This window comes from Somniosus microcephalus, chromosome 9 (genome assembly GCF_052327205.1).
Source record: "Somniosus microcephalus isolate GS21.2 chromosome 9, FLI_Smic_1.0, whole genome shotgun sequence".
NCBI lineage: Eukaryota > Metazoa > Chordata > Chondrichthyes > Squaliformes > Somniosidae > Somniosus > Somniosus microcephalus.
The window spans coordinates 186081666-186108895 of NC_140995.1; the positions used below are offsets into that span (position 1 = coordinate 186081666).

The following is a 27230-nucleotide window of genomic DNA, read 5'->3' on the forward strand; positions in this document are numbered from 1 at the left end:
CACTCAGGCATCATACTTCATTACAGCCTTGGTCCAAACATGGACATAAAAGCTGAATTCCAGAGGTGAGGTGAGAGTGACTGACCTTGACATCAAGGCAGCATTTGACCGAGTGTGACACCAAGAAGCCCTAGTATCTCATTGAAACATATAAGATTCTGAGGGGGATTGACAGGGTAGATGCTGAGAGGTTGTTTCCCTTGGCTGAAGAGTCTAGAACTAAGGGGCATAGCCCCAGGATAAGGGGTTACCATTTAAGACCAAGATGAGGGGGGCGGGGGATGGAGGATTCGACAATGGTAATGTCATAGGGGTGGCAGTTAGACTCTCTCTCCTGTTGGAGATGGTCATTGCCCCGGTACTGGTGTGACACGAATGTCATTTGCCACTTATCAGCCCAAGCCTGGATGTCGTCCAGGTCTTGAAGCAGTCCATGCTCAGATTCAGCATTATCTAAAGAGTTGTGAATGGAGATAAACACTGCAATCAGCCAAAAACTCCACTTCTGATCTTATGATGGAGGGAAGGTCATTGATGAAGCAGGTGAAGATGGTTGAGCCTAGGACACGCCCTGAGGAACTCCTGCAGCGATGTCCTGGGGCAGAGATGATCGGCCTTGAACAATCACAACCCCACCCCCATCAACATCCTGGGGGTCACTATTGACCAGAAACTGAACTTGACCAGCTACAAAATAGCGTAGCTACTGGAGCAGGCCAGAGGCTGGGTATTCTACAGCGAATGTCTCACCCCCTGACTCCCCAAAGCCTTTCCACCATCTACAAAGCACAGTTCAGGAGTGTGATGGAATACTGTCCACTTGCCTCAATGGGTGCAGCAGCATCAATAATCAAGAAGCTTGACACCATCCATGAAAAAGCAGCCCGCTTGATTGGCACCATCCACAAGCAAAAACACACACACCTTCCATTACTGGCATATCATGGCTGCAGTGTGTATTTACTGGATGCACTGCAGCAACTCGCCAAGGCTTCTTCAGCAGCACCTCCCAAACCCGTACCAGCAGGTGCATGGAAACACCACCACCTCCAAGTTCCCCTCCAAGTCACACACCATCCTGGCTTGGAAGTATATCGCCGATCCTTCATCGTCACTGGGTCAAAAATCTGGAACTCCCTCCCTAACAGCACTGTGGGAGTACCTTCACCACACGGACTGCAGCAGTTCAAGGCGGTGGCTCACCACCACCTTCTCAAGGGCAGCTAGTGATGGGCAATAAATGCTGACCTTGCCAGTGATGCCCACATCCCTAGAATGAGTTTAAACAAAATTCTAAGTTTGTTAAAAATATTTTATCATTAGTTCTCATCCTACTAAACAAGTGTTATGACAAGCACTTTAATTATTTTTTTATATAAAGAAAACATGTTACTTATTTAATCCATTAAATCAAGCTCAAAATAGCAAATCACAAGTTTTATTATTTATTTCACAACCACAATGGTCACCACACACAAACAGCGCAATACAGGGATGTCACAATAATCATCTTTTATATACAAACAGATGCCATTGATCATGCAATAACTCATATGAAGAGCATTCTAAAAATGACTTTATTCAGGCACGTACTGTAAAAAATATTATCTCAGATTCTCAAACCTAATCTCAAAAGGCTGGTATTTCCAATATTCTGGAGCTCTTCAACTAGATTGAGTGAATTGTTCAACTGGTCCAGAGTCTCAACCTCCACTTTCAGTCACTGGTACACCTCACTCCACTGCATTAAGCTTATTTTGCAATCTGGATAAAAATAAGTGAGCTCTTTACACAGAAAACCCCCAACAGAAGCTTTCCAAACGTGTGCACTAAGAGGTCAAAGATTGATTCGGTTTTATGAACAAGTTTCTTTATGCAGAGAGCTGTTGGAGCATGGATTGTTTTACCATAGGGAATGGTTGAAGCAGAGGCCTTTGCCTCTTAATGGAAAATTGGAGAAATATTTAAAATGGAGGAAGTTACAGGGCTACAGGGAGAGAGCGGGGCAGTGGGATTAGTTTTGGATCGCTCTCGCAGAGAGCCAGCACAGACATGATGGGCCGGAGGGCTTCCTTCTCTGGTGACTCCTATGGTTCATCAGATGAAGGGTCTAACCTGAAAAACTAATCTCCCCTTCTCTTTCAGATTCAGAGCAACCTGCTGTGTAATTTCAGAATTTTCCATTTTTATTTCAGATTGCCAGCATTCACAGCTTTTCTTTTTATGATTGCAGCCTACCTAAGCATCCTCATGTCAAGCTTCAGCATACTTGAACTTCCAGATTCCTGCAAAACCCTTAAAAGTGCTCCTAATGATGGGTGTGTCCAAACATACACAGCCTGCCATAAAGATCTGCAATGCAAAGAAAATCAGCATTATCCAGCAATAAACTAGCCAGATCATAGTATAAATACAACCTTCAGTACTGGTCATTGCTTTATTCCATGGGTTGCGTAAAGATATTTAAACCTTCTGAACTTGCAACAGATGTAGGTTTCAGATACTAATAATAGAACATTCAAACAGGGCGAGAACTAATGCCCGAGGAGTTTTGGAAGAGGCCAAGATATTAATTTAAGGTGGCACGGAAGAGGAATGTAAAATATACCCCAGCATTCAATATAGATTAAATATCTGTAGTCTTGCAATGGTAATATTGAAATTCAGTATTGACACCACAAATAGCATATGGATTTTATAAATAACCCATTAAAAATATTGAAGTGGGTAGAGGTGATTACATTGAAGGAGATTTACTAGAATGGTTCCGGGGATGGCGGATCTTAGCTACAAGGACAGGTTGGAGGAGCTGGATTTGTTTTCTTTAGAGCAAAGCAGGTTCAGGGGTGATTTGATAGAGGCGTACAAGATTATGACAGGCTTGGATAAGCTAGACGGGGAAAGGCTGTTCCCACTAGTTGATGTTACACGGACTAGGGGACACAGATTTAAGGTTTTGGGCAAGAGATACAGGGGGGGTGTGAGGAAAAACTTTTTTATGCAGCAAGTGGTGAGGACCTGGAACTCGCTGCCAACGGAAGTGGTGGAAGCGGAAACGATCAATGTTTTCAAGGGGAGACTGGATAGGCACTTGAGGGAAATAAACTTATAGGGCTACAGGGATAGAGCGGGGGAAGGAGACAGACTGGATTGCTCTACAGAGAGCTGGCACAGACTCGATGGGCCGAATGGCCTCCTTCTGTGCCGTTATGACTCTATGGGCTGGATTTTCCAGGCCCCAAGGAGGCGGGCATGGAAACGGGACTGCCGGTAAAGTAGCAGAAAGTGGGGGCGGATAACAAACCCACCCCCATCCCGCCTCTGTGCCCTTTTGCCAGGAGGCGGGAAGATGTGCTGCTTCGGGTCCCGTCTCCTGGAGGCGGGAAAGGCATCTGTAGGCATCCAGGTAGATAACAGGCAGAAAAAAGGATTAGTGCCATTTTACCTTCACAGGTGAAGGCTTCCCGACCTCAGAGAACCCCGCCGGGTTGGAGGAGACGTGAAGGAGGTCTGTGGCGGTCGGAGGCACCTGGAAGTATAATGTAGAGGTGAGTGATGGGTGCAAGTGTGGAGTGGTAAGTATGCAAGGCAAGTGATAAGTGTTAAAAAATGTTCACTTACCTGGTTTTCTTCCTACAACCTTCATCCACCCTGGATCGGGAGACCCGACATCTTCCTTGTCGATTTCAGACTGACTATTGGATCCTCCGAACCAACAGCCATCTGAAATCGACACAGTTGAAAGGTTTGATGAGTCCTGAACAATAGGACTCATCAAACTACAGAGAATGTCAGTGTTTGACAGCTTCACAGAGCTGTCGAATGCTGACATTTCTTCTTTCAAGAAGTCTTGACAGATAGCATGTCTGACGTTAACATGCTCTGTCAGTGACTTCCTCCCTAATTGGCCTGCTGAGTGTGGTAAACCACGTTCACTATCGTATCACTGTTAGTAGTTAGCACTGTTCACCACTGTTCGTTATAACTGTATCACTGACCACTATTGTATCATGGTACGAGGTCGCCTCTTGCCACACTGCTATACCTGGGATGACCACTGCCGACTCCGCCTTGGCTCCACCCACCAGGCCAGGTATAAAGGTGAGCGACTGGCTGGTATTCCTCCTGCTTGGATCGGATCACCCATGAGAGTGGGCTCTGTTATTTAGTCAATAAAAACCTTTAGTCACCTTCGTAACTCTTCGCCTTTTATTGGAGGAATTGATAGGTATATCAATTTTATTGACTAAATTTAATGATGTCCGACAACGAGTCACAACCGGCGGAGGAGCCACCAGCGCAGCTCCCAGGAGCACAGCCACACCAGCCAGCTTGGCTGCGAGCCCTCAGACCGCCGTACCTGGACCTGAACCCACGAGCAGCAAACTCAGCCGCAGACTTTAAACACTGGCTGGTCTGCTTCGAATCATACCTGAGAGAATCCAGCGTCCCTCAGGCATCCAAACTAAGTGTCCTGCAGGCACAACTGAGCCCGAGAGTATACACTCTCATCGAGGACATGACTACCTACGAGACCGCCATCAACCTGCTGAAACAGAAGTACCGGACCCCGGTAAACTACATGTACGCTAGGCACCTCCTAAGATCACGGCCGCAACAGCCAGGAGAATCAGTAGCCGAATTCTCACAGGCGCTATATGCACTCGCCAGGAACTGTGACTTTAAATCGGTGTCGGCAGCCGAAAATACTGAAGATAATATCCGCGACGCATTCCTGAAAGGTCTACGGTCCGAGTACTCACGGCAAAGACTGCTGGAAGCTAAAGACCTCAGCATGGAAAAAGCTGAAGCCCTCGCTATCTCCCTGGAAGTGGCCCACCAAGATCAGGAAGCATTCACCAGGTACTGCTCGCGACCCTGGGACTCGGGCCCGACCCCTACCACAGCACCCTTCCCAGCGCCGCCCCCGGGACCTACCTCTGCGTCGGCGTCCCGGACCCGACCGGCCCCGCCACCGGCCCCGACATCGGGCATCCGCGATCGGGCCGCCGGCTGTTTTTTTTGTGGCCAGGAGAAGCACCCGAGGTCGCGCTGCCCAGCCAAGAACTCCATATGCAAAACCTGCCTGAAGAAAGGCCACTTCTCCAAGGCCTGCAGGAGCGGATCCTCAGACGCCAGCAGTGCCGCATGCGAACTATGGGGGCGGCCATCTTTGTTTAGGGCAACTGAGGCCAGCATCCCCACACATGAGTCATGGGGCGGCCATCTTTGATTAAGGCAACCGACCCCAATAGTGCCTCGTGAGCTACGGGGGCAGCCATCTTCTCCGTCATTTTGCCCTACCTCGTGGGAGACGCCATTTTACTCACCACGCCCGACCGCCTCGCCCGCAGATGATAACGACTCGCTCAGCTACACACTAGCTTCCGTCACCCTGGACCAAGCCCGCCCGCACCATCTGTCCAAGTCAATGATGGACATCAAAGTGAACGGCCACGCCACGACCTGCCTGTTCGACAGCGGAAGCACGGAGAGCTTCATCCACCCAGACACGGTGAGCCACTACTCCCTCTCTGTCCTACCAACGCGCAGCCGAATCTCGATGGCATCGAGGTCCCACGCCACGGACATCAGCGGCTACTGTGTCGTGACCCTGTCGGTTAAGGGCACGGAGTATAAAAACTTTAAACTCCTCGTCCTCCCCCATCTCTGCGCTGCCATCCTACTAGGGCTGGACTTCCAATCCCACCTCCAAAGCGTAACCCTAGCATACGGTGGACCCCTCCCCCCACTCACAGTCAACAACCAGCAAACGTTAAACCGCCCACCGCGTAACACCTGCAGCCTCTCCACCCTCAAGGTCCCGCCACCCTCTCTGTTTGCTAACCTTACCCCTGACTGCAAACCCGTCGCTACCAAGAGCAGGCGGTATAGCGCCAGGGACAGAGCCTTCATTAGCTCTGAGGTGCGGCACCTCCTGAAAGAGGGCATTATCGAGGGGAGCAGCAGCCCCTGGCGTGCCCAGGTCGTAGTCGTAAAGACCGGCGATAAAAACCGCCTGGTCATCGACTACAGCCAGACCATAAACAGATATACCCAGCTGGACGCATACCCCCTCCCCCGCATATCTGACATGGTCAATCAGATTGCACAGTATAAAGTATTCTCGACCATCGACCTGAAGTCGGCCTACCACCAACTCCCTATCCACCCTGAGGACCGCCAGTATACCGCCTTCGAGGCGAATGGGCGCCTATACCACTTCCTTAGGGTCCCCTTCGGTGTCACTAATGGGGTCTCGGTCTTCCAAAGGGAGATGGACCAGATGGTTGACCAGAACGAACTGCAGGCTACATTCCCCTACCTAGATAACGTCACTATCTGCGGCCGCGACCGGCAGGAACATGACGCGAATCTGGAGAAATTCCTCCATACGGCCCAACGGCTGAACCTCACCTACAATAAGGAGAAATGCGTGTTTCACACCACGCGCCTTGCCATCCTCGGCTGCGTAGTGGAGAACGGAATCATCGGCCCCGACCCAGAAAGAATGCGCCCCCTCATGGAGCTACCCCTCCCCCACTGCCCTAAAGCACTTAGGAGAACCCTGGGGCTTTTCGCCTACTATGCCCAATGGGTACCCAATTACGCGGACAAAGCCAGACCCCTCCTGAAAGCCACTTCCTTCCCCCTCACGGAGGAGGCGTGCGCGGCCTTCTCCCTCATTAAGGGAGACATAGCCAAGGCCACGATGCACGCAGTGGACGAGTCCATCCCCTTCCAGGTGGAGAGCAACGCATCCGACTTCGCCTTAGCCGCCACCCTAAACCAGGAGGGGAGGCCAGTGGCCTTCTTCTCAAGGACCCTACAGGGCCCCGAGATCCGACATTCGTCGGTCGAGAAAGAGGCCCAGGCGATCGTGGAGGCAGTACGGCGCTGGAGGCACTACCTGGCAGGCAAACGATTTACCCTCCTCACCGACCAGCGTTCGGTGGCTTTCATGTTTAATAACAAGCTGAAGGGCAAAATCAAGAATGACAAGATTTTGAGATGGAGAATCGAGCTCTCCACCTACGATTATGAGATCTTGTACCGGCCAGGCAAGCTGAACGAATCCCCTGATGCCCTTTCACGAATGACATGCGCCAGCGCGCATATCGATAGGCTTCAGACCCTCCACGACCAGCTCTGCCACCCCGGAGTCACCAGACTCTACCATTTCATTAAGGCCCGCAACCTGACCTACTCCATCGAGGAGGTCAGGACCATGACCAGGAACTGCCAGACCTGTGCGGAGTGCAAACCGCACTTCTATAGGCCGGACCGAGCAAGCCTGATCAAGGCCACCCGCCCCTTCGAGCGCCTGAGCATCGACTTTAAGGGGCCCCTCCCGTCCTCTGACCGTAATGTGTACTTCCTCAACATCGTTGATGAGTACTCCCGTTTCCCCTTTGCCTTCCCCTGCCCCGACATGACCAGTAGCACGGTCATTAAGTGCCTGAATGCCCTCTTCGCCTTGTTCGGGTTCCCGAACTATATACACAGCGACCGGGGCTCCTCCTTCATGAGCGAGGAACTCCGGCAATTCCTCCTAGAGAGAGGTATTGCAGCAAGCAGGACCACCAGCTACAACCCCAGAGGTAACGGTCAGGTGGAAAGAGAGAACGCGACGGTATGGAAGGCCGTCCTCTTAGCCTTAAAGTCTAAGGGCCTCCCAACCTCCCGCTGGCAAGAAGTCCTCCCGACAGCGCTGCACTCCATCCGGTCATTACTTTGCACGGCCACTAACACCACCCCCCATGAACGAATGTTCGTTTTCCCCAGGAAGTCGACTACGGGAACCACTCTACCAACCTGGCTGACCGCCCCGGGGCCGGTCTGGCTGCGGAAACACGTGAGGGCCCATAAAACGGACCCCCTGGTCGAGAGGGTGAACCTCCTGCACGCCAACCCCCAGTACGCCTACGTGGCGTACCCAGACGGGCGGGAGGACACTGTCTCCCTACGAGACCTCGCACCCTCAGCCGATCCGGAAACACCGCCACCACCCCCCCCAACCTCAGCCCAGGTAGACGACATGCCGGAACCCCACGAGCCCTCGCCGACCACGCAAACACCAGCATCAACACCGGATAAGGCACCAGCACCGGATAAGGCAACACCACCGCTGCGGCGATCGGAGAGGCTTACGAAGCCTCCGGACAGACTGACCTACCAGAATTGGTAGTACACTTCACCCCGCCGGACTTAATTCTAAACAAGGGGTGAATGTGGTAAACCACGTTCACTATCGTATCACTGTTAGTAGTTAGCACTGTTCACCACTGTTCGTTATAACTGTATCACTGACCACTATTGTATCATGGTACGAGGTCGCCTCTTGCCACACTGCTATACCTGGGATGACCACTGCCGACTCCGCCTTGGCTCCACCCACCAGGCCAGGTATAAAGGTGAGCGACTGGCTGGTATTCCTCCTGCTTGGATCGGATCACCCACGAGAGTGGGCTCTGTTATTTAGTCAATAAAAACCTTTAGTCACCTTCGTAACTCTTCGCCTTTTATTGGAGGAATTGATAGGTATATCACTGAGCCCGCAGGGCATATTAACAAGGTCAATCAGTGGAAAATCCCTCTGGTTGGTCAGATAATGATGGAGGCGGAACATTGACACAACAAGCAGCAGTCCCACCTCCAACTCATCGCCATTGAGAAAATCCAGCCCTTTGACTCTATGAAGGGGTAACCTACTGACTTTTCATTGCTGGGAAGGAGCTTTGTCTGCTCCGAGTGTATGTTGGAAATGTAGGGGCAACGCTGTGCATGATTTTCCAGCCATTAGTTTTAATAGTCACGTGCAGAGATCATGCCAGAAATACGGAGTCAGAAAATTACCCCTTGAATCATTAAATTTGTAACAAATGAACCACTCAGTAGAAACAGAGTAATCATTGAAGATTCGCAGAAGGATTAAGATCAGCTATACAACCAGGCAGACAAATGAAATTCAATGCAAAAGGTTTGCGCATTGGACAAAAATGTGCAACATAAATGTGAAATGAATGGAATAGAATTAGCACAGGAGGGCTTAGAAAAAGACCCAGGAGAAAGAGTAGACTCATCACTTTGAATGCCTAGACAATATGGCACAGCAATTCAAAAATCCAATAGAGTGTTGGGAAGTACAACTAGAAAAGTAGAAAACATGGCAACTTATTACAAGTGTGGACACCCATCCACCAAGAGAACATCTTGGGGATGCAGGCATGGAAATCCGTGGGCCCCACAGGATTTATCAATATAATTTTAATGGCTGATACATCCTGTAGAACCACGGACACTGCCTACATTGCCAAAATGCATTCCCAGCTGACAAAGCTCTGCACCAGGAGGCTACATTTGTAAACTTACCCCTATGTATCTACAGTTATACAATGCACTGGATTTCTGGTCAGCACACCACAAGAAGGATGTGCATGCATTGGAGAAGGTGCAGAAAGGAGCAACAAGAATGACCCCAAGTATAAAAGAGACAAGCTACAAGACTGTAGGTTAAGCCCTACAGTCTACGGGAAGCTGGAACAGTTAAGCTCTTTGGACTCCCCAATGACTCCTAACATCAGACTACGGAACTTGTGTGCAGCTGCAATGTACACATTAACAGCCTGCAGAATAGAGCATACAAAAACTGCATTCACCGTGGACCCAAATGTATGGATTTCATTTTTGGATGAGAATTTGTAGAAATGGAATGTTAATTTAAAAGTTAAGCCCTATAATCTAGAGAGAATAAGACTAAGGAGGGATATCATCAAGTTATACAAAATATTAAGTGGTATATAAATAAGGTAAATCTAGAAAATGATTGCTGAGCAAGTCAGGCTAATAGAACCAACCAATGGAGATACATTTAAAGTGGTGAAATTGTACATTTAAAACAGATATTTTTGCTTAAGGAGTGGTAAATGCTTGGACTAATTCACCAGCTGGGCAGCAAAGTCAAAGATATTTGTGCTGTTGAAAATGTAGTTAGATGCTAGACTGGGAGAAGCACAGGAAAAAGCATTGATGGGCTGAATGGTCTTCTCTTCCTTGACTTTTCTTATGTTCTATTTAGCTAATTTCCCTGAAATCACTCCTGGGGATTAAAATTGGTCTTCAGCAATAGCGCGAAACAGGCGATAAGGAATCGGCAGCTCCCATCACACAGCAACCGGTTTTCTTTTCCATCGAAGTGAATGGAAAAGTAATTTGGACATAGTGTGACAGACTGCCCATTTGCTATCGCCTGTTTCACGCCATTGCCGATGACCAGTTTCATCCCCTGCTCCCCCATTTTCAGTACAAATTACAATATTCCATGTCTCAGAGGCGAGATGCTGCTTCTCACTTTTCTCCCATCTCCCATTTCAAATCCATAATTTCAAACCCATAATTGCACGAAGCAAATAAGGTTCTGAGCATCTATGTTTTACGGACCGGTAGGGTTGCCAACTCTAGTTGGACATATTCCTGGAGGCTTCATCACAAGACCTCCCACCTCCAATGGCCCTGCATAGACAGATTTCTTTCCAATTTCTATAACGAATAAACAAAAAAGTGTTCAAAGAAAATGGAAAACACAATGCCCCGATGATTTCTCTCCTGGATTGTTTGCAGCAGTATCCAGGAGATTAATCTTCAATTCCTGGAGATTTCAAGGCAATCCTGGAAGGTTGGCAACACTATGGACTGCTCAAGGGGAACTCCACAGTAGCCACCATTTACTTAACTTTGCAGTGAAGCACGCAAAACACATGAGTAACCATGATGCAGAAAGGGGGATTGGGAAATAATACATTTTTTAAAATTATCTGGCTCAGCTCTACAAAAAAAAGCACTAATTAGTAAACATTTTAAAATGCATATAATGAATTTACACCAATATAGTGTCTATTACAAGACTTGCTTTCACCCAATAAGATCGCATGACTATGGATACTCCCTCGACTGGTTTTGCTGTTCACATGGATAGTGAATCAGTCATAACAAGTCATTGGGCTCAAAGCCGAATAAACAATTGCTTCAAACCATTTCATTATTAAGGCAACCATTTCAATCTGTCTTTGATGAATTGGATCATGGCCCTTGCCTCTGGAATGTCCTGAACTTCTTCCTTGATTTTCAGTATCCATTCAACCTCTTTGCTAACAACAGATAGCTTAGAATTAGAGTCAATAAATTCTTTACAAGATCCATTAATGTCCAAAGAAATTCATAATAGCCGAGGTGAAAAATATGATAGTCCAGTGCAGCTGTTACGGCTGGAAGCAAGAGGAAATCCACTAGGAAACTAATAGCTGGCTCAGGCATAGATTTGAAAAAAAATCTGCTTTTAAATAGCAGTTATGTACAAAGCATAACTACCCTTCTGATTATTGCACTGTTTATTTTAAAATTAGAATTTTTTTTATATGTGCACTCAGTGATAGGATCTGAGCCTCTCCCTGCTGACTCCTCACAGGCTGTCTTGGGCAGGTCATGGCAAAGGCAAGGCACTTTCCTGGAAGGATGAAGTCCTGAGCAGTGAGCTCCTCCTGGTGCTCAGTTATAGAAAGCATTTTCCAGTCTCCCCTGTTGGAGAATGGCACGGCACAGGGAAATAACGATGAAGCACGGGAGAGAAATAAAACTGGAAATCAGATCACTTACTTGGAATGTCAGTAATTATACGTTTTACACATAGACCCACCTGTATATTCTGGGGTTTACAGTTGCTACTTAGCTTCCTTTAAAAGAACTGGTGATTGGACAAGAGATTATTGACAACTTTTACTGCTGGTGTTTTGCCAAGAATCCACAAGGTGAAAAAGATAATAGTATTACTGCTTGCTTTTATACAGCATAAAAGAACTGATCTGGAATGCACTGCCTGAAAAGGTGGTGGAAGCAGATTCAATAGTAACTTTCAAAAGGGAATTGTATACTTGAAAACGAAAAATTTGCAGGGCTATGGGGAAAGAGCAGGGAAGTGGGACTATTTCCGACATTACAAAAGTGACGACACTTCAAAAGTACTTCATTGGTTGTCAAGTGCTTTGGGCATCCTGAGGTTGTGAAGGGCACTATATAAATGCAAATCTTTATTTCTTCCTTTCTTTAATTGGATAGCTCTTTCAAAGACCCAGCACAGGCCCGATGGGCCAAATGGCCTCTGTCTGTGCTAATCATTCTATGATTCCAAATACATAACGATCTATATAATCAATACTTTTGCACCCAGTCTGGGTCGGCAGGATGTGGCAAAATGTCCACATGGCAAAACATTTTGATGGCTCAAATGTCCTACTGATTATAAATAGCCTCAACCTACATCTGTTAAGTGAACCATGTTAACTGACGCAAATATCCCACTGAAAAGCCAACCAATTAAAAAAATGTTTCCATTCATTGAAAAGCTAGTAAAAAGTTCCACTAAACATGCAGCAACCACCAGAAAACTAATCAAATTGCAATTGTCTGCAGATTCTGTAGGGCGAGTGGAAGAATTAGCACAGGTCCAGGACAGCTTTGGGGCGATCTACCTGGCTGCAACGTTCCATGTACATCCGCTCACAGGTTTCATGGACTAAAAAAGGGGCAGAGATCCTGAATCAGCAGGCTTATGCCCCTTTTCAAAATCGTCATCCTTGTTTTCAAATCCCTCCATGGCCTCGCCCCTCCCTACCTCTGTAATCACCTCCAGCCCCACAACTCCCCCCCCGCCGGCTTTTGGTCACCTGCCCTAATTTATGTGGCTCGGTGTCAAAGTTTTTGTCTTCTAATACTCCTATGAAGTGCCTTGGGAGTTTTTACTACGTTGAAGGCACTATATAAATACAAGTTGTTGTTGTGCACATGACACACATTTCTGGTGACCAAGCTCCAAGATGAACAGGTGGGGGCTTCATCATAATAGGAGTGAAATTATGACACCTCCCATTTGCACCTCTACACTAAGTCCAAACCACTTTTGCAAGCATCACTTGCACATGGTTGCATGGGCTGGTGAGGAGTGAATAACAGGTAAGTTTAAAGTGTCAGGAAGATAAGAAGTTGATGTGGATCAGGCCAATTATTCCTAAAACTTTTTTTAAATTTCCCTTGGTATCCTCTTTCTGGTCTTCCTTTTCAATACTTATCCAATTCCATTCAAATGATACGATAGCAAAATACTGCAGATGTTGGAAATCCGAAATAACAACAGAAAATGCTGGAAAAACTCAGCAAGTCAGGCAACATCCGTGGAGAGAAATTTGAGTTGACGTTTCGGGTTAGACCCGAAACGTCAACTCAAATTTCTCTCCACGGATGTTGCCTGACTTGCTGAGTTTTTCCAGCATTTTCTGTTGTTATTTCCATTCAAATGATGTTGCTCTGTGTCAATAGCCACTTGTGTTAAGCATACCGTACTCTGGAAAAAAAAGTCATATCTACTTCCCCTTTGTTCTTCATGACAATGTGCTTTTGTTACCTATTTGCCAATCAGTGAAAACAATCCATCATTATCTACTTTCAAGTAAATCTTTCAGAATTGTGAAAATATCTCTCAGATCCCCCCTCAAACTTCCCTGCATCATTGAAAACAACCCATTTTTTCCAAGTCTTTCGTCACAACTATAATGCCTCATTCCTTGGATCTTCACTGTACCTTTCCATGGCTCTAATATTCTTTCTGTAATAAGATGCTAGAACTGCATGGAATACTGCTAGTGTGCTTTAACCGTATCTTGTTCATATTTAGCATCACTTCCTTGCTTTTTTAGTCAATGGGCCTATGTATCAAACTTGGAACCCTATTTGCTGTTTATGTTCAATGGGCCTATATATAGAAAACAGAATCCAGTTTGCCTTTTTATGGCCTCTTCTACCCATTTATCTATATCCTGAGATCTCACTGTCCCTGCACTCTGCCATGAGTGTTTGGGGCAGTAAATCCATGGCCCTTCCAGCACACTTACACCATAAGTTTGGCAGGAGTGCGTCTAAAGGGTTGGAAGTTAGGCCGGGACTCTGGCTATGCTGGGGCCTGGCTTTCCTGATCAGTTTCCGCGGGATCTTGCTGGGGTGGACCCTCTGCCCACCCAAACAAGGACAGTAGCATAAAGGAAGGGCGCGGCCGGGGGAGGGAACTCCCAGATCTTCAGCCAGGAGGAACAGTGGTGGGCTGGTACACAGAGTGCTTTGTGATGTCCTGAGGATGTGAAAGGTGCTATATAAAAGGGCAGTTCTTCCATAAATTGAGCTTGTTGTTCTTTCACTACCTGTTCCTCTGTCTCTGGTTTCAGTGCTGATTTACTAACTTGAGGCTGACTCAAACCATTCTGAGTATATCACACTGAATCTGCAGTAATGCTGGATTGGGGAACCTCCTAATAGGACGTTGCAAGGGAGGATTTTAGAAATGACAGGGGAGTTATTAGTAGAAGATTTCAACAGGCTGCAATGCGACTCTGGTGAATTTTGTCCTTGATAATAGTGCCATATTCACACACTAAAATCAATACCATTGAAGTTCATTTTAAAATTACATTTGTCTAAATATGCACTAATAAACTAATTTCCATAATACAGGAAACTGTGATATCCGGAGGCTAAATGTCCGGCAAGCTCGAGCCACCGGCAAAAATCAGGAGCCGTTTTGTTAGGTTTTTTTCTTCTCGTAGCTTTTTCTTCTCGTGGCTTTTTTTTTCCCCCAGTCAGGTCTCTGCAAAGTCTCTCTGAAGCTGTTGCTAAGCGACAGAGACGCTTCCAAGGTACAGCCGACTGTTTAGAAGCTGTTGCTAAGCAACAGTGTTTGTTGCCAGATACGGAAAGCTCCGTATGCTTCAACATTAACGCTGGTTTGTCCGGCAGTTTTGAGAGAACGGCAACAGCTCGGTCCCGTCGGTGCCGGATAGCACAAAGTTTCCTGTAACGCATACAATACTGGAACTGCAGACACCTTAATTCACAAAGTAATTAGCCTGTAGAAGGATAGTATTCACCATGAGATTACTTTTATGTCCCCTTACTGCTGCTTTCCTGAAAGCACTGACCCTTGCTGGGTACTGAAAGGATTCGCAAATTTCATGTCTCCCCCGAAGATTTACTTTTGGCTTATTGAAGAAACCCTGGCTGGACTGAGTTTAAAATCCAGGGCTCCAGGGCTCCACAAGATGGCTGCGGTCAACTTCATGGCCAAGGCCTGCAAGTTTCAGTTTTGGGCAGACAAAGGAGGAATGTTCCAGAAATTAGAAGGCAGACAGGCCTTCTGCATTTATGTATGAGAAGCAAACAGTGGCATTCGGGCCTCTGATTAAAACCCATCAAGGCCGTTTGCACAATCAACATGTAATAGCTGCATTCAGACCTTCGTTAGCTGACCAACACTGTTTGGAAACGATCAACGGGGCATTAAAACTGGAATGGCCCCATCACAAGACCAGTTACACAAAGGAAAACACTTATGGGACGTTTAAAGACCGATTAACCGGCCATCCAGGGCAATGGGCCCAGACCGGTTTCCTTTGTACCATCTTCAACACGTTCAGGTCAGAAAGAAACAAGCTGATCTGACAGGTGATAAGGGCTCCCAGAAAGGGGTATAACTAGCCCCTCGGGAAGCCATCTCTCTCTCTCGCCTGGACTCCGGTGCCCTGCCTTACCATCAAGAAGATCGACGAACCCTAAAGACATCGGCAGGCAACGGGGCACGGAGCAGGCGTTCTAACATCCGAGACTGGTGAGCATAAAGCTTTCTGGCCCATCGCAAGACAACTTAGATAGGTGTAAAGGGTGGGAGTTAAGGGGATTGCTAAAATTGTCATTTTAGTCATTTTCCCTCAATGTGTCCATTTCTCCTCCCCCGCTAAGTGTAATTGTGTTACATACATAGTGATTTTCTCTGTATAGTGTTTATTTTTCTCTATTTTTAATAAACATTGGTTTTCTTTGCACCAAACCACTGGTCTCGTTTTGTTTATATCGCTGCTCGTAATAAGTCCGGTGGTCAGAACCAGAGGGGAAGCGATTCGAACCGCACGGGGCTGGAGCAGCTCAGATATGCCTGACTGGCCAGACACAAACCCCAAACCAAAACCCCCTACAGAAATGGCAACCGTGGCAAGGACATCGGCAACAGTATGCGATATAAACGACAGTGGTGCGGAGGGAGAAACCGCAATGGAAGAGAGGTTGTCCACTTGTGTGTAGAAAGGTTAATATCGCCAAGAAATGGGTGGGCGCTATGTTAAAGGCCGAGCGTCCCATAGATGCCGCCGCCCAGTGGACGGCAAGTAAACAGCATAAGAGGGCAATTGAAAAGGCAGTCTGGTTAATGTGCTGTAAGAAACAGGTCCTAGTGCTGGACAGGGTTGTAGCAGCACAGGCTGCCAAGCTCAAGAAATTGGCCCTAGAAATGCAGGATAAGGTTGCAGCGGAAGAGAAGGTGCTAGTGGCGCTTCAGGCTTTAAGCCAAGAAAGAGCACAGACGGCCAAGGAACACCAGGCAAAAGTAGAGTGCTTGGAGGCCCGGGCCGTCACGGTGCAACGGGAACATCAGGCAAGGGTAGAGCGCCTGGAGTACCAGACTGCTGAAAGTAAAGCCAGCGCTAGGCGCAAGATGGAGCACTTAGAATACCAGGTTAGAGAGGCGAGGGGCAGCTAGGTAAGGCTGCAGAACACAATTTGCGACCTTACCCAAAAATTAAAAGAGCAGGAGGAGAAAGTAAGGGAGGTAAAGGCAGCATATAAGCTAGCCTGCGACCGGGGGTTCGAGGAGGCAAATCACGGGCCCTGTAGGGAGGCGATAGAAAGCTTGGGCATGGCCTTGTCGAGGGCGAAGGGGATGATATGCCTCATCAGCCCGAAGGCGGGCCAGTCGGACTTTACCAGCAACCCAAGCCGAACCGTTCCACAGGCAGCACCCAGGACAAAGTTGGCTAGGGAATCAGAGGTCCCACAGCTGCCACCCATAGCTCCGAGTTTTCAGGAGGTCTGGCAGCAAGGGGGGGTGGAGGATGAAGTGGTAGGGGAAGCACAGCAGACCCCACTAGATAGGCCGGGACCAGGACCGGTGTACCCCCTCCGACAACGGAGGTACGGCCTGCCCGTTGATGACGAGGACCCAGGGGCCATCCAAAATCAGTTTGTGGTGCCGCATGGCACCCAACAGCTCAGGGCCATGGTTAGCCACATCCCCAAGCTCACCGAAAAGGGAGACCCCTCTCTGCACTTCAGGGAGATAGAACAGGCAGCGTGCGTCAATGAATGCGATGACGCAGAGCAAGCTAAGATGCTGCTATTTTCTCTGGGGAGTAATCTCCTCCAGACCCTATCTGATGTAAAAAGGGGCAGAAGGATTATGAGGATTTGAGGAATGAGATATTGGAGGCCATGGGACTCAATGACGGTAGTCCGTTCGCCCGGGTGGAAAAAACGGTACAGCTCCCAGGGGAGTCCCCGCAGGCATTCGCAGACAGGCTGTGACCAGTCCACCGGAGCGCATGCCCGGGAATGCCAGCGCGGGCATTACTGAACCAAGTTCAATTGACCCACTAGCTCCGTTGTCTAATGACAAACTGCCTGCCCCAAATCCGAGCCCAGGCTGCGGCCTGGTTTGACCCTAGTAGCCCCCAGACCACCGAGGAAACGGTGATCCACCAGCTCACTATAGCATTTAAAAATATGAGGGGTATCGAGACGCCCCAACCCAAGGAAAAAGTCCATGACATTAAACCTGGGAGCCAGAGTAAGAAAGAGTGGCACCAGGAGGGGAACCGTCCCTCCCAGACTAAGTTAAACTGTTACGGGTGCAGGAAGGACGGCCACTGGCGCAAGGATTGTAAGAATCCCTGGAAGGAGAATAAGGGAAAGAATTAATCAGCCCCAGCCCAAAAGGCAGAGCCAGGTATCCCTCCCGCTGCGATCGAGCCACTCTTGGAGTCGATACGATCTTTCTTCCTGACCAACCAGGGTAAAATAGCAGCCACCACCGGTGTTGTAATCCCATCAGCCCCATACAACCCACAGCAATGACTAGAGCCAGCGCAGCTTGTCGACATGTGTCCCCCAGAAAGACACGCACAGGAAGAGACCTCCTGTAAAATGGAGGAATACCTACGGTGCCAGGTTGCGGAGGCTACGTTAGTTGAGCAGGCTTTAAGGGAGGAGAACGCTAGGTTAACAGCGAGGGCTGGCAGTTTAGAGGGTCAGCTAAGGGTTTTTAAAATGGTTCATGACCAGTGTAAGTTGTTTAAGCCGGAGGCAGGGAAACAGGAAGCTGGGATTCAACCCGAGATTAGAAATCCTCAGCGGGTACGCGCACGCAGGCCGCACACGCAGGCGCAGTCGCATGTGTCAAGGGAAAAGATCCCCAGCACTTTGTCCAGACCACTCCCCCTCTCCTGTGGGATTCCGAGGAGAAGGAGCCCGAATCAGTGGCCCTGAGCCCGAACCAGGTTTTGAGCCTGGAGGGGAAGACCCTCAGCAGCCGGTGGCGAGGGATTGCCCATCCCCAGTTCAGGTTTGGGAGGGAAGGGACCCGAGGGAGAAGGCCCCCAGCCAGCAAGGACTGTGACCCGAGCCAAGGGTCCGCTCGCCAGGGTAGCCCCACCAGTAGCACTCCCTAGGAGGTCTCCTCAGCCACCTCAGCCCAGAAAAGTATGGTCACTGGCTCTTCAGTTAAAAGGGGCGGCCTCCCGTGTCAGGGAGAAGCCGAAAGACAGAGGTCCCCAGCCAGCAGCCATAAGCTGCGAGGGACCAGAAGTGGAGATCAGTGCAGCCACGCCTCAGGGAGCAGCCTGCAGCAGCCCAAACAGGGATTAGGCTGGCTGCCCAGAGACGGGCGGCGGATGTATATAGTTTAGATAGTATAATTCTAAGTAATGTGTATAGAGGGTTAAGTTAGGGTGTTTTGATTTAATTCTATGTAAGGAACCGGTAGTCTAAGTTTTAAGTGTGGAACCGTTCCAGAGTGCTGTCTACGTGAGCAGAGGTCGCGGGACCCGATCACACTTCCCCCGAGTCAGGGAGCTTCCAGGGAACCTGGCTAGATGCCTTTATGTCTTTTTTCAGAATTTCAAAATGTGCGGAGGCATAATCCTGCTCGCCCTGTTCGGGCTGAGCCTCGCGAGAAGGGGCGATGTCGAGGACCATCATATCTTCGGATGCTCTGGAAGAGAGCGCCCCTAGCACACGATGGAAGTGGTCTACAGGAGGCAGATGAAATCACCTCGTATGTCCACGAGGTGAGCTGGCCGGGGTGGCTGGGATCCAATTCAACCCAGTATTGTAGCGAGACCGGCTTCACGTATGGGGATGCCTCCCTCCAGTGCCTGAGGATACGAATCGTCAACCCAAGGATTAGCGTCACCGTGGGCAAAAGAATATGTTTGACCTGTAAAGGGAACACTACCCTGGATAGGTGGTGGTGGCTCAGAAAGTTAAGTAAAGACATGGGGAACCCCCAGGATAGAGTGGGAAAGGTTAGGGAATGACACTCACAGGACCATTACAGGGACCCAGGGAGGGTTAAGTGTGTGCTGGGATAAATGGTGGGAACCGGATCAAGGGATCTACATCTGTATCAGAGAAAGCCTGCGCCACAGGCGTTTCCATCATTTTCCGCAGCCAGTGGCAAAATAACGGGAGGGGGATGGACTGGGAGTCTCGCCTGGACGCATGCGCGATCCCGTACTCCCCAATCTCGGTTAATGCCACTGAACTAGTGACCTGCCCCCGATGGCCCCTGCCCACGACGTCACGGACAGTAGCAGAGGGATGCCCCACCATCACCAAGGGACCAGCCTGGTACTAGTACCCACAGACCAGGTGCTGTACCAAGGGGTGCATTACGCGGTGGCCTCGGTGATTTTAAACCTCACTGAGGTACACTTACCCGCGTGGTGCCCCGCAGAGACTGCCAAATTGGATCAAGCCCTGTTAACTGACATGTTTCGAAAATTCCGTGAATTTGACTTTTCGGAAGTCAATAAGACCGCATTGTATACTCACCACGAGGTTTGGGACGGGGTTGGGAGGCAAAGAAGGGGTGTTTTTAATGACGTTTTAACACGGGATCCTCGTTCATCAACAGTTTAGATGACATCGAGCTGCAGACCCAGATTAAATGGTCTAAAAACGCAATTAAAGGGTATTTTAACTGATGAGAATAAGGTGGTAGGTTCCGAGTTGCATGAAGACCAGGCCATGACTCTCCATTTGAAGGAGATCATCGCGGAGCTGGAAAAACATGCCAAGACGGTAAATACTCTCATCAGGGAGGACAGAAACGCTTCTGACCAGGCTGCGCAAAACGAGGTGTGCGTGCTGTACGGGGCATGGTTGCTGGGCGAGGGCTGCAGCAATCTGGAGGATTTAAAGCAAGGTTTAGTCCCCTCCTGGATCAGCAACAAACACCTCGCAGCCCTCCACCCTTTTGAGAACGCATTAAGCACATGCCAGCTCCGGTTAGCTTCTGAGGCCTACCCAGTCCCGGTGGACTGTGGGCGGTCCAACCACACCGTCATGGGGATAGTTATAAGAATGCCGGTCATGGGCGGGACGGCCCGACCCGCACCGGTATACAGGGTGGAGAACATTGGAATCATTCAAGGGGGTGCACACATTCGTTTTGCAGCGGTCCCGCCCTATGTCATAAAGTGGGAGCACGCTATGACGGGTACTGACCTCTCGGGGTGCCGTAGCCGGAGAGCACACATCATCCTGTGTTTCCAGCACGTGAATGCCTATTCGAAACCACAATGTGGGTTCAGAGCTGCTGACGCGAAACCTATAAATTGCACCACGGAAGCCATGGCACAAGGCCATGTTCCCCCACAGGTAGCATATATAGGTGGGACATATTGCGTCACCACAGGAGCGTCTCACTACCAGCACAGCTGGTGCGCGGTGAGTGACAGCAGTTTCTGCTTCAAACCCGAGGCAGAAGTTCAAGTGGCACAGGTACGAATTGTCCCCATTCCTGAACCATCCACTGTTCACCTCACTGTGGAGGAAAATTTCACTCACCTCCAGAAATATGTCGCCCATTTCGGTTACCCGATTCCCCCTCTCCCAGAGCACCTTACCAAATTATTAAAAACCGTCCTAGTATCGCAAAAGCACTTCTACACTTTGGAACAGAAGACTGTACAGATAGGGGCCGACATTTTAGATATCATGACCCCGCCCTGGTGGGATGTTTGAGAGTATAGAGGTCCCCTCCTGGATTCGAATGGCGTCCCACATCTTAGTAGTCTGTCAGTTAGGGATCGTCCTCTACCTGGTCTGTGTCCAGTGTAGGAGAAAGGGTCCCAGGGTAGAATTTAAAGTAAAAGGGTTGTGGAAGGACCAGTATGCCCGGGTGGAAGAAGAAACACCCATGTGAGCTTTGTGTAATGTGATAAAAATGATAACTTCCGGGAAGTTATGTCATCACTTCCTGTGAACTATGAACTGTGTACATACCTCACTTCCTGTCATATGTCACTTCCTGTTGGACTGGTATAAATACTGGTCTGTTCAGTATTGTAAGAGGCTTCTACCAGAGGCATGGTAAAGACCTCTCTTGTGTATATAGTGTGTTTATAAGTTACTTAAAGCTTACTTTAAAGTTACTTGATGGTAAGTCTCCTTTTTCTTACATCAATTTAAGTAACTTAAACATTTACACTGACAAATACTAGACCTTCAGACAAACTCAGAAGTTAAGGATCCAGGGAACCACCCATCATGGAGAAAATCCTTAGACCTATTCGTCTGGACTTGGACCCGAATACACCAGCAGCTGGCAGGGTATGGAAGCATTGGTATCGTACTTTTGAGAATTTTCTGGATGAATGTAAAGCGGATGCTCCTGCTAAATTGAAGATACTTGTCAATTATGTGACCCCAAAAGTGTTCGAATATGTTGATGACTGGGATAATTACGAAGAGGTGATTCGGGCACTTAAGAAACTGTATGCGAAGACCCCAAATGAGGTCTATGCTAGACATCTACTGGCCACAGCCCAACAAGGGCCAGGGGAATCAATTGACGAATTCCTGCAAGAACTTCGCAGGCTCAGCGTAGATTGTAACTTTCAGGCAGCCTCAGCTGAGCTGTACCGCCAAGAAATGATTCGTGATGCTTTCATCTGCGGGATTGCCTCTCCATTTATACGCCAGCGTCTACTAGAAAGTAAAACACTTGAGCTACAAAAAGCTTTTGACCTAGCTTGTTCACTGGATTTGGCAAAGAGAAATGCAGACCTCTATCAGCTGCCCAGATCTCGATCTGCTGCTGTAGCTGCAACCAGACAATTCAAGCGGCCTCAGGTGAACCCTATCATGGGGGAATCTAATTCTGATAATTCTGATGAAGAAGAGGAGGACGACCCCACTTTAGCAGCCTCTTGGCAATCTAGGAAGGAATGCTTCTTTTGTGGAGATGCTTTTCACCCTAAGAAAACCTGCCCTGCTTGCAATGCAATCTGCAGTTATTGCGGGAAAAAAGGACACTTTGCTAAAGTTTGCCTATCAAGGGCCTCTACGAGGGCCAATCCAGCTAAGGCCTACCGAACTGCCCCAATTAGGGCCTATCAAGATGCTCCAGCTAGGACCTATCAAGCTTCCTCTCGAGCTCTCTCCCGAAGAAGCACACCGAGAGTTTTAGCCACTCTCTGTGCAACAACACCAATTACAGCTGCTTGCCCACAGAACCTGTCTCATGCAGCCACAAAAATTTCAATTAAAGGGCATACCTTAGATGCCTTAATTGACTCAGGAAGTACTGATAGTTTCATTAAGGAACAGATTGTTGCGAAATTGAAACTACATGTCTTCCCATCGGACCAGGCAATTGCGATGGCCCAGTCATCACTTAATACCAGAATCTCCGGCTTTTGTGTTGTTGATATGACACTTCATGGTCGTATGTATCCCTCCACCCGACTTTCGGTGCTCAAGGACTTATGTAGTGATCTCCTCTTAGGGCTGGACTTCCAAAAACAGCATAAGAAACTCACCATTGAGTTTGGTGGATCCAAACCCGGACTTACTATTTCTAATATACCGTCTAAATTACCATTTTGTGCATTATCAGCAGCTTCACTTGATGAACCCTCATTATTTGCCAGTATTCCGCCTCAATGCCAACCGATAATAACGAAATCGCGGCGCTTTAATCAGGAAGACCAATCTTTTATTGCGGCTGAAATCTCTCGACTTCTAGCAGAGGATATCATTGAACCATGTTCGTCGCCCTGGCGGGCTCAAGTCGTCATTGTCAAGAACCCTCTAAAACCTCACAAACAGCGACTATGCATCGATTATTCGCAAACCATCAATCAATATACCGACTTGGACGCCTACCCATTGCCACGCATTGATGATATGGTTAATAAACTGGCCGAATACAAAGTGTTCTCAACTTACGATTTAAAAAGTGCCTATCATCAGTTACCCTTGAAGGTCTCAGATAAGCAGTACACAGCCTTTGAGGCTAATGGACGGCTGTACCAATTTCGTCGCCTCCCATTCGGGGTTACTAATGGAGTGGCTGTCTTTCAACGGGCAATGGATGGCCTGGTTAAGCAGGAAAACCTAAGGGACACTTTTCCCTATCTTGATAACATTACCATTGCAGGTCACAATCAACAGGAACACGACTCCAACCTCCAAAAATTTCGGGATGCCCTCCATCGCCGTAATTTGACCCTGAATGAATCCAAATCTGTTGAGTCGCAACCGACCATCAACATCCTTGGCTACTGCGTAGGCAATGGTATCATTAAGCCAGACCCAGAAAGACTTCGCCCGCTCCAAGAGCTCCCGTCACCTAAGAATCCGGCTTCTTTACGCCGGGCTCTCGGTCTGTTTGCATACTACGCTAAATGGATTCCTCATTTTTCAGACAAAATCCAACCCTTGCTGCATGCTAGATCATTTCCACTGGGAACAGCGGCTGTTGCAGCCTTTAACCTTCTCAAAAAACAGTTGGAGAAAGCGGCTCTTCACTCCATTGATGAGAATCTCCCTTTCGTGGTTGAATGTGATGCCTCGGAGGTGGCGATCTCGGCTACTCTGAATCAGGAAGGTCGTACTGTAGCATTTATGTCCAGGACCTTACAAGGTGCCGAGCTACATTATCCTCCGGTTGAGAAAGAAGCCACAGCCATCATAGAGGCAGTACGAAAGTGGAACCATTTTCTAGCTCGCCAGCACTTTACATTGATCACGGACCAACGATCAGTCGCCTTCATGCTCGATAATCGAAAACGAACCAAAATTAAGAATAATAAAATACAACTTTGGAGGATGGAACTGGCCTCTTTTGGTTATACCATTCTCTATCGGCCTGGCAAGGAGAATGTGGCCCCGGACACCCTCACACGGGCATTCTGCTCCACTAGGTCATCCTCCACTCTCGTGGATGTCCACAATGGTTTGTGTCATCCTGGCGTTACGCGCATGCTACATTTCGTACGATCACGGAATCTCCCTTTTTCCACTGGAGATGTAAAGAAAATATGCTCAGCATGCCGGCTTTGTGCGGAATTAAAACCTCAGTTCTTCCGCCCCTCAGATGGTATACTCATACATGCAACCCAACCGATGCAACGACTTAGCATCGATTTTAAGGGCCCAGTGCCCTCTTCAACTCGGAACACATATTTGCTCACCATGATCGACGAATATTCACATTTTCCGTTTGCCTTCCCCTGCTCCAATATGCTGGCGTCCACAGTAATCTGCTGCCTTGAGCAGGTATTTTCTCTCTGTGGCATGCCGGCTTATATTCACTCAGATCGGGGTCCATCCTTTATGTCAAGGGAACTCGAGGACTACCTCTCAGAACGGGGAATTGCTACAAGCAAAACAACACCATACCATCCCATCGGAAATGGGCAGGTAGAGAGGTATAACGGTATCATCTGGAATTCCGTACGTCTCGCTTTAAGATCTCGGGGCCTACCAGACCAGCAATGGGAAACAGTGCTTCCGGATGCATTGCACTCTATACGGTCCCTGCTTTCTACAGCCACAAATACTACACCTCATGAGCGGTTCTTTGGATTCCAGCGTCGCTCATCTCATAGGACATCACTCCCGTCATGGCTAACTACTCCTGGACCTGTATTACTCCGAAGATACGTTCGGACGTCTAAAAATGACCCTCTTGTAGACGAGGTCGAACTAACCGATGCCAACCCCACCTATGCAAACATACGATATTCCGACGGCCGAGAATCTACCGTATCATTACGGGATCTGGCTCCCTGCCCACCAGGACCTAGTGGGACATCGGGTGATGGCATTTCACCAGGAAACTCTTGGGACCTATCGGGTACCCCTCTCCAGGATCCTGATCGGACACCAACTAGCTTGGTGCCGGTAGAACCCCGTGCTCAAGGTTGCGACCCTCCCAGTACCGCACATGAAAGTACTGATCCGCCACAGACCAGCTCTGCACCTCCCTCTGAACAGAGGCAGTCCGACTTTGAACCTATTGGGGCTCTTACTCGAAGCCATGATCTCCCCGACCCTTCACAGGGCAATCCAGGCCACACAGACTCTGACCAATGGCCAACCGCATGTAAGCGGACCAGCGACCCTCTACGACGGGAATCCAAACGGGTGCGACTCTTCCTTGTTCGGCGGCTGCGGACCAAAAGGTAGACCACAGCCTCCTAATCCTGCAGGAGGGAAGAATGTGAGAAAAATGATAACTTCCGGGAAGTTATGTCATCACTTCCTGTGAACTATGAACTGTGTACATACCTCACTTCCTGTCATATGTCACTTCCTGTTGGACTGGTATAAATACTGGTCTGTTCAGTATTGTAAGAGGCTTCTACCAAAGGCATGGTAAAGACCTCTCTTGTGTATATAGTGTGTTTATAAGTTACTTAAAGCTTACTTTAAAGTTACTTGATGGTAAGTCTCCTTTTTCTTACATCAGCTAATATTACTGCCGAGTGATGGCAGATCCGTTTGTTATTTTTAATAAAGCTCGTTCCTTCCACTATTTTTAATAAACATGTTTTTTTGGCCTGATGTTTATTTTTATTAAAGGTTGTGTTGAAATGAAGTTCTATGATGTCCCAAGTAGTGCAGGGGTGTTGGACCCCTCCATGCTTGGATTATTGTAACAGATAGTAATTTGTTTCTATCGATAGATGCCTGTCGTGCACTGTAGTTTTCTCTAAGTAAGGGGAATGTATGTGTTGAGGGATCATGGATAGATAAATATAGGGGAAGGTTGTTTGTGGGGGGTCAGAAATTTGCTCACCTTGATTGAATACTTCAAGCAAGTTTCAGTATCCTAGGGGGGACTGAAAGGATTCGCAAATTTCATGTCTCTCCCGAAGATTTGCTTTTGGCTTATTGAAGAAACCTTGGCTGGACCGAGTTTAAAATCGAGGGCTCCAGGGCTCAACAAGATGGCTGCGGTCAACCTCATGGCCAAGGCCTGCAAGTTTCAGTTTTGGGCTGACGAGGAATGTTCCAGAAATTAGAAGGCAGACAGGCCTTCTGCATTTATGTATGAGAAGCAAACAGTGGCATTCGGGCCTCTGATTAAAACCCATCAAGGCCGTTTGCACAATCAACATGTAATAGCTGTATTCAGATCTTCGTTAGCTGACCAACACTGTTTGGAAACGATCAACGGGGCATTAAAACTGGAATGGCCCCATCACAAGACCAGTTACACAAAGGAAAACACTTATGGGACGTTTAAAGGCCGATTAACCAGCCATCCAGGTCAATGGGCCCAGACCAGTTTCCTTTGTATCATCTTCAACACGTTCAGGTCAGACAAAGAAACAAGCTGATCTGACAGGTGATAAGGGCTCCCAGAAAGGGGTATAACTAGCCCCTCGGGAAGCCATCTCTCACTCTCTCTCTCGCCTGGACTCTGGTGCCCTGCCTTACCATCAAGAAGATCGACGAACCCTAAAGACATCGGCAGGCAACAGGGCACGGAGCAGGCGTTCTAACATCCGAGACTGGCGAGCATAAAACTTTCTGGCCCATCGCAAGACAACTTAGATAGGTGAAGAGTGGGAGTTAAGGGGATTGCTAAAATTGTCATTTTAGTCATTTTCCCTCGATGTGTCCATTTCTCCTCCCCCGCTAAGTGTAATTGTGTTACATACATAGTGATTTTCTCTGTATGGTGTTTATTTTTCTCTATTTTTAATAAACATTGGTTTTCTTTGCACCAAACCACTGGTCTCGTTTTGTTTATATCGCTGCTCGTAATAAGTCCGGTGGTCAGAACCAGA

At 48.2% G+C, this 27230-nt stretch overlaps 1 long non-coding RNA gene across 1 annotated transcript in view; it reads right to left on the bottom strand.

The window, feature by feature from the left end:
* Nucleotides 1–1335: 1335 nt before the first annotated feature.
* LOC147112908 (uncharacterized) overlaps nt 1336–27230 on the bottom strand; it is a 40585-nt gene continuing 14690 nt past the window's right edge. Inside the window, exons 2-3 of the long non-coding RNA XR_015079591.1 lie at nt 3446–3529; nt 1336–2352 (exon numbers count right to left, since the gene is read on the bottom strand). This is a non-coding gene — a long non-coding RNA (uncharacterized LOC147112908). The remainder of the gene's footprint in view (nt 2353–3445; nt 3530–27230) is intronic.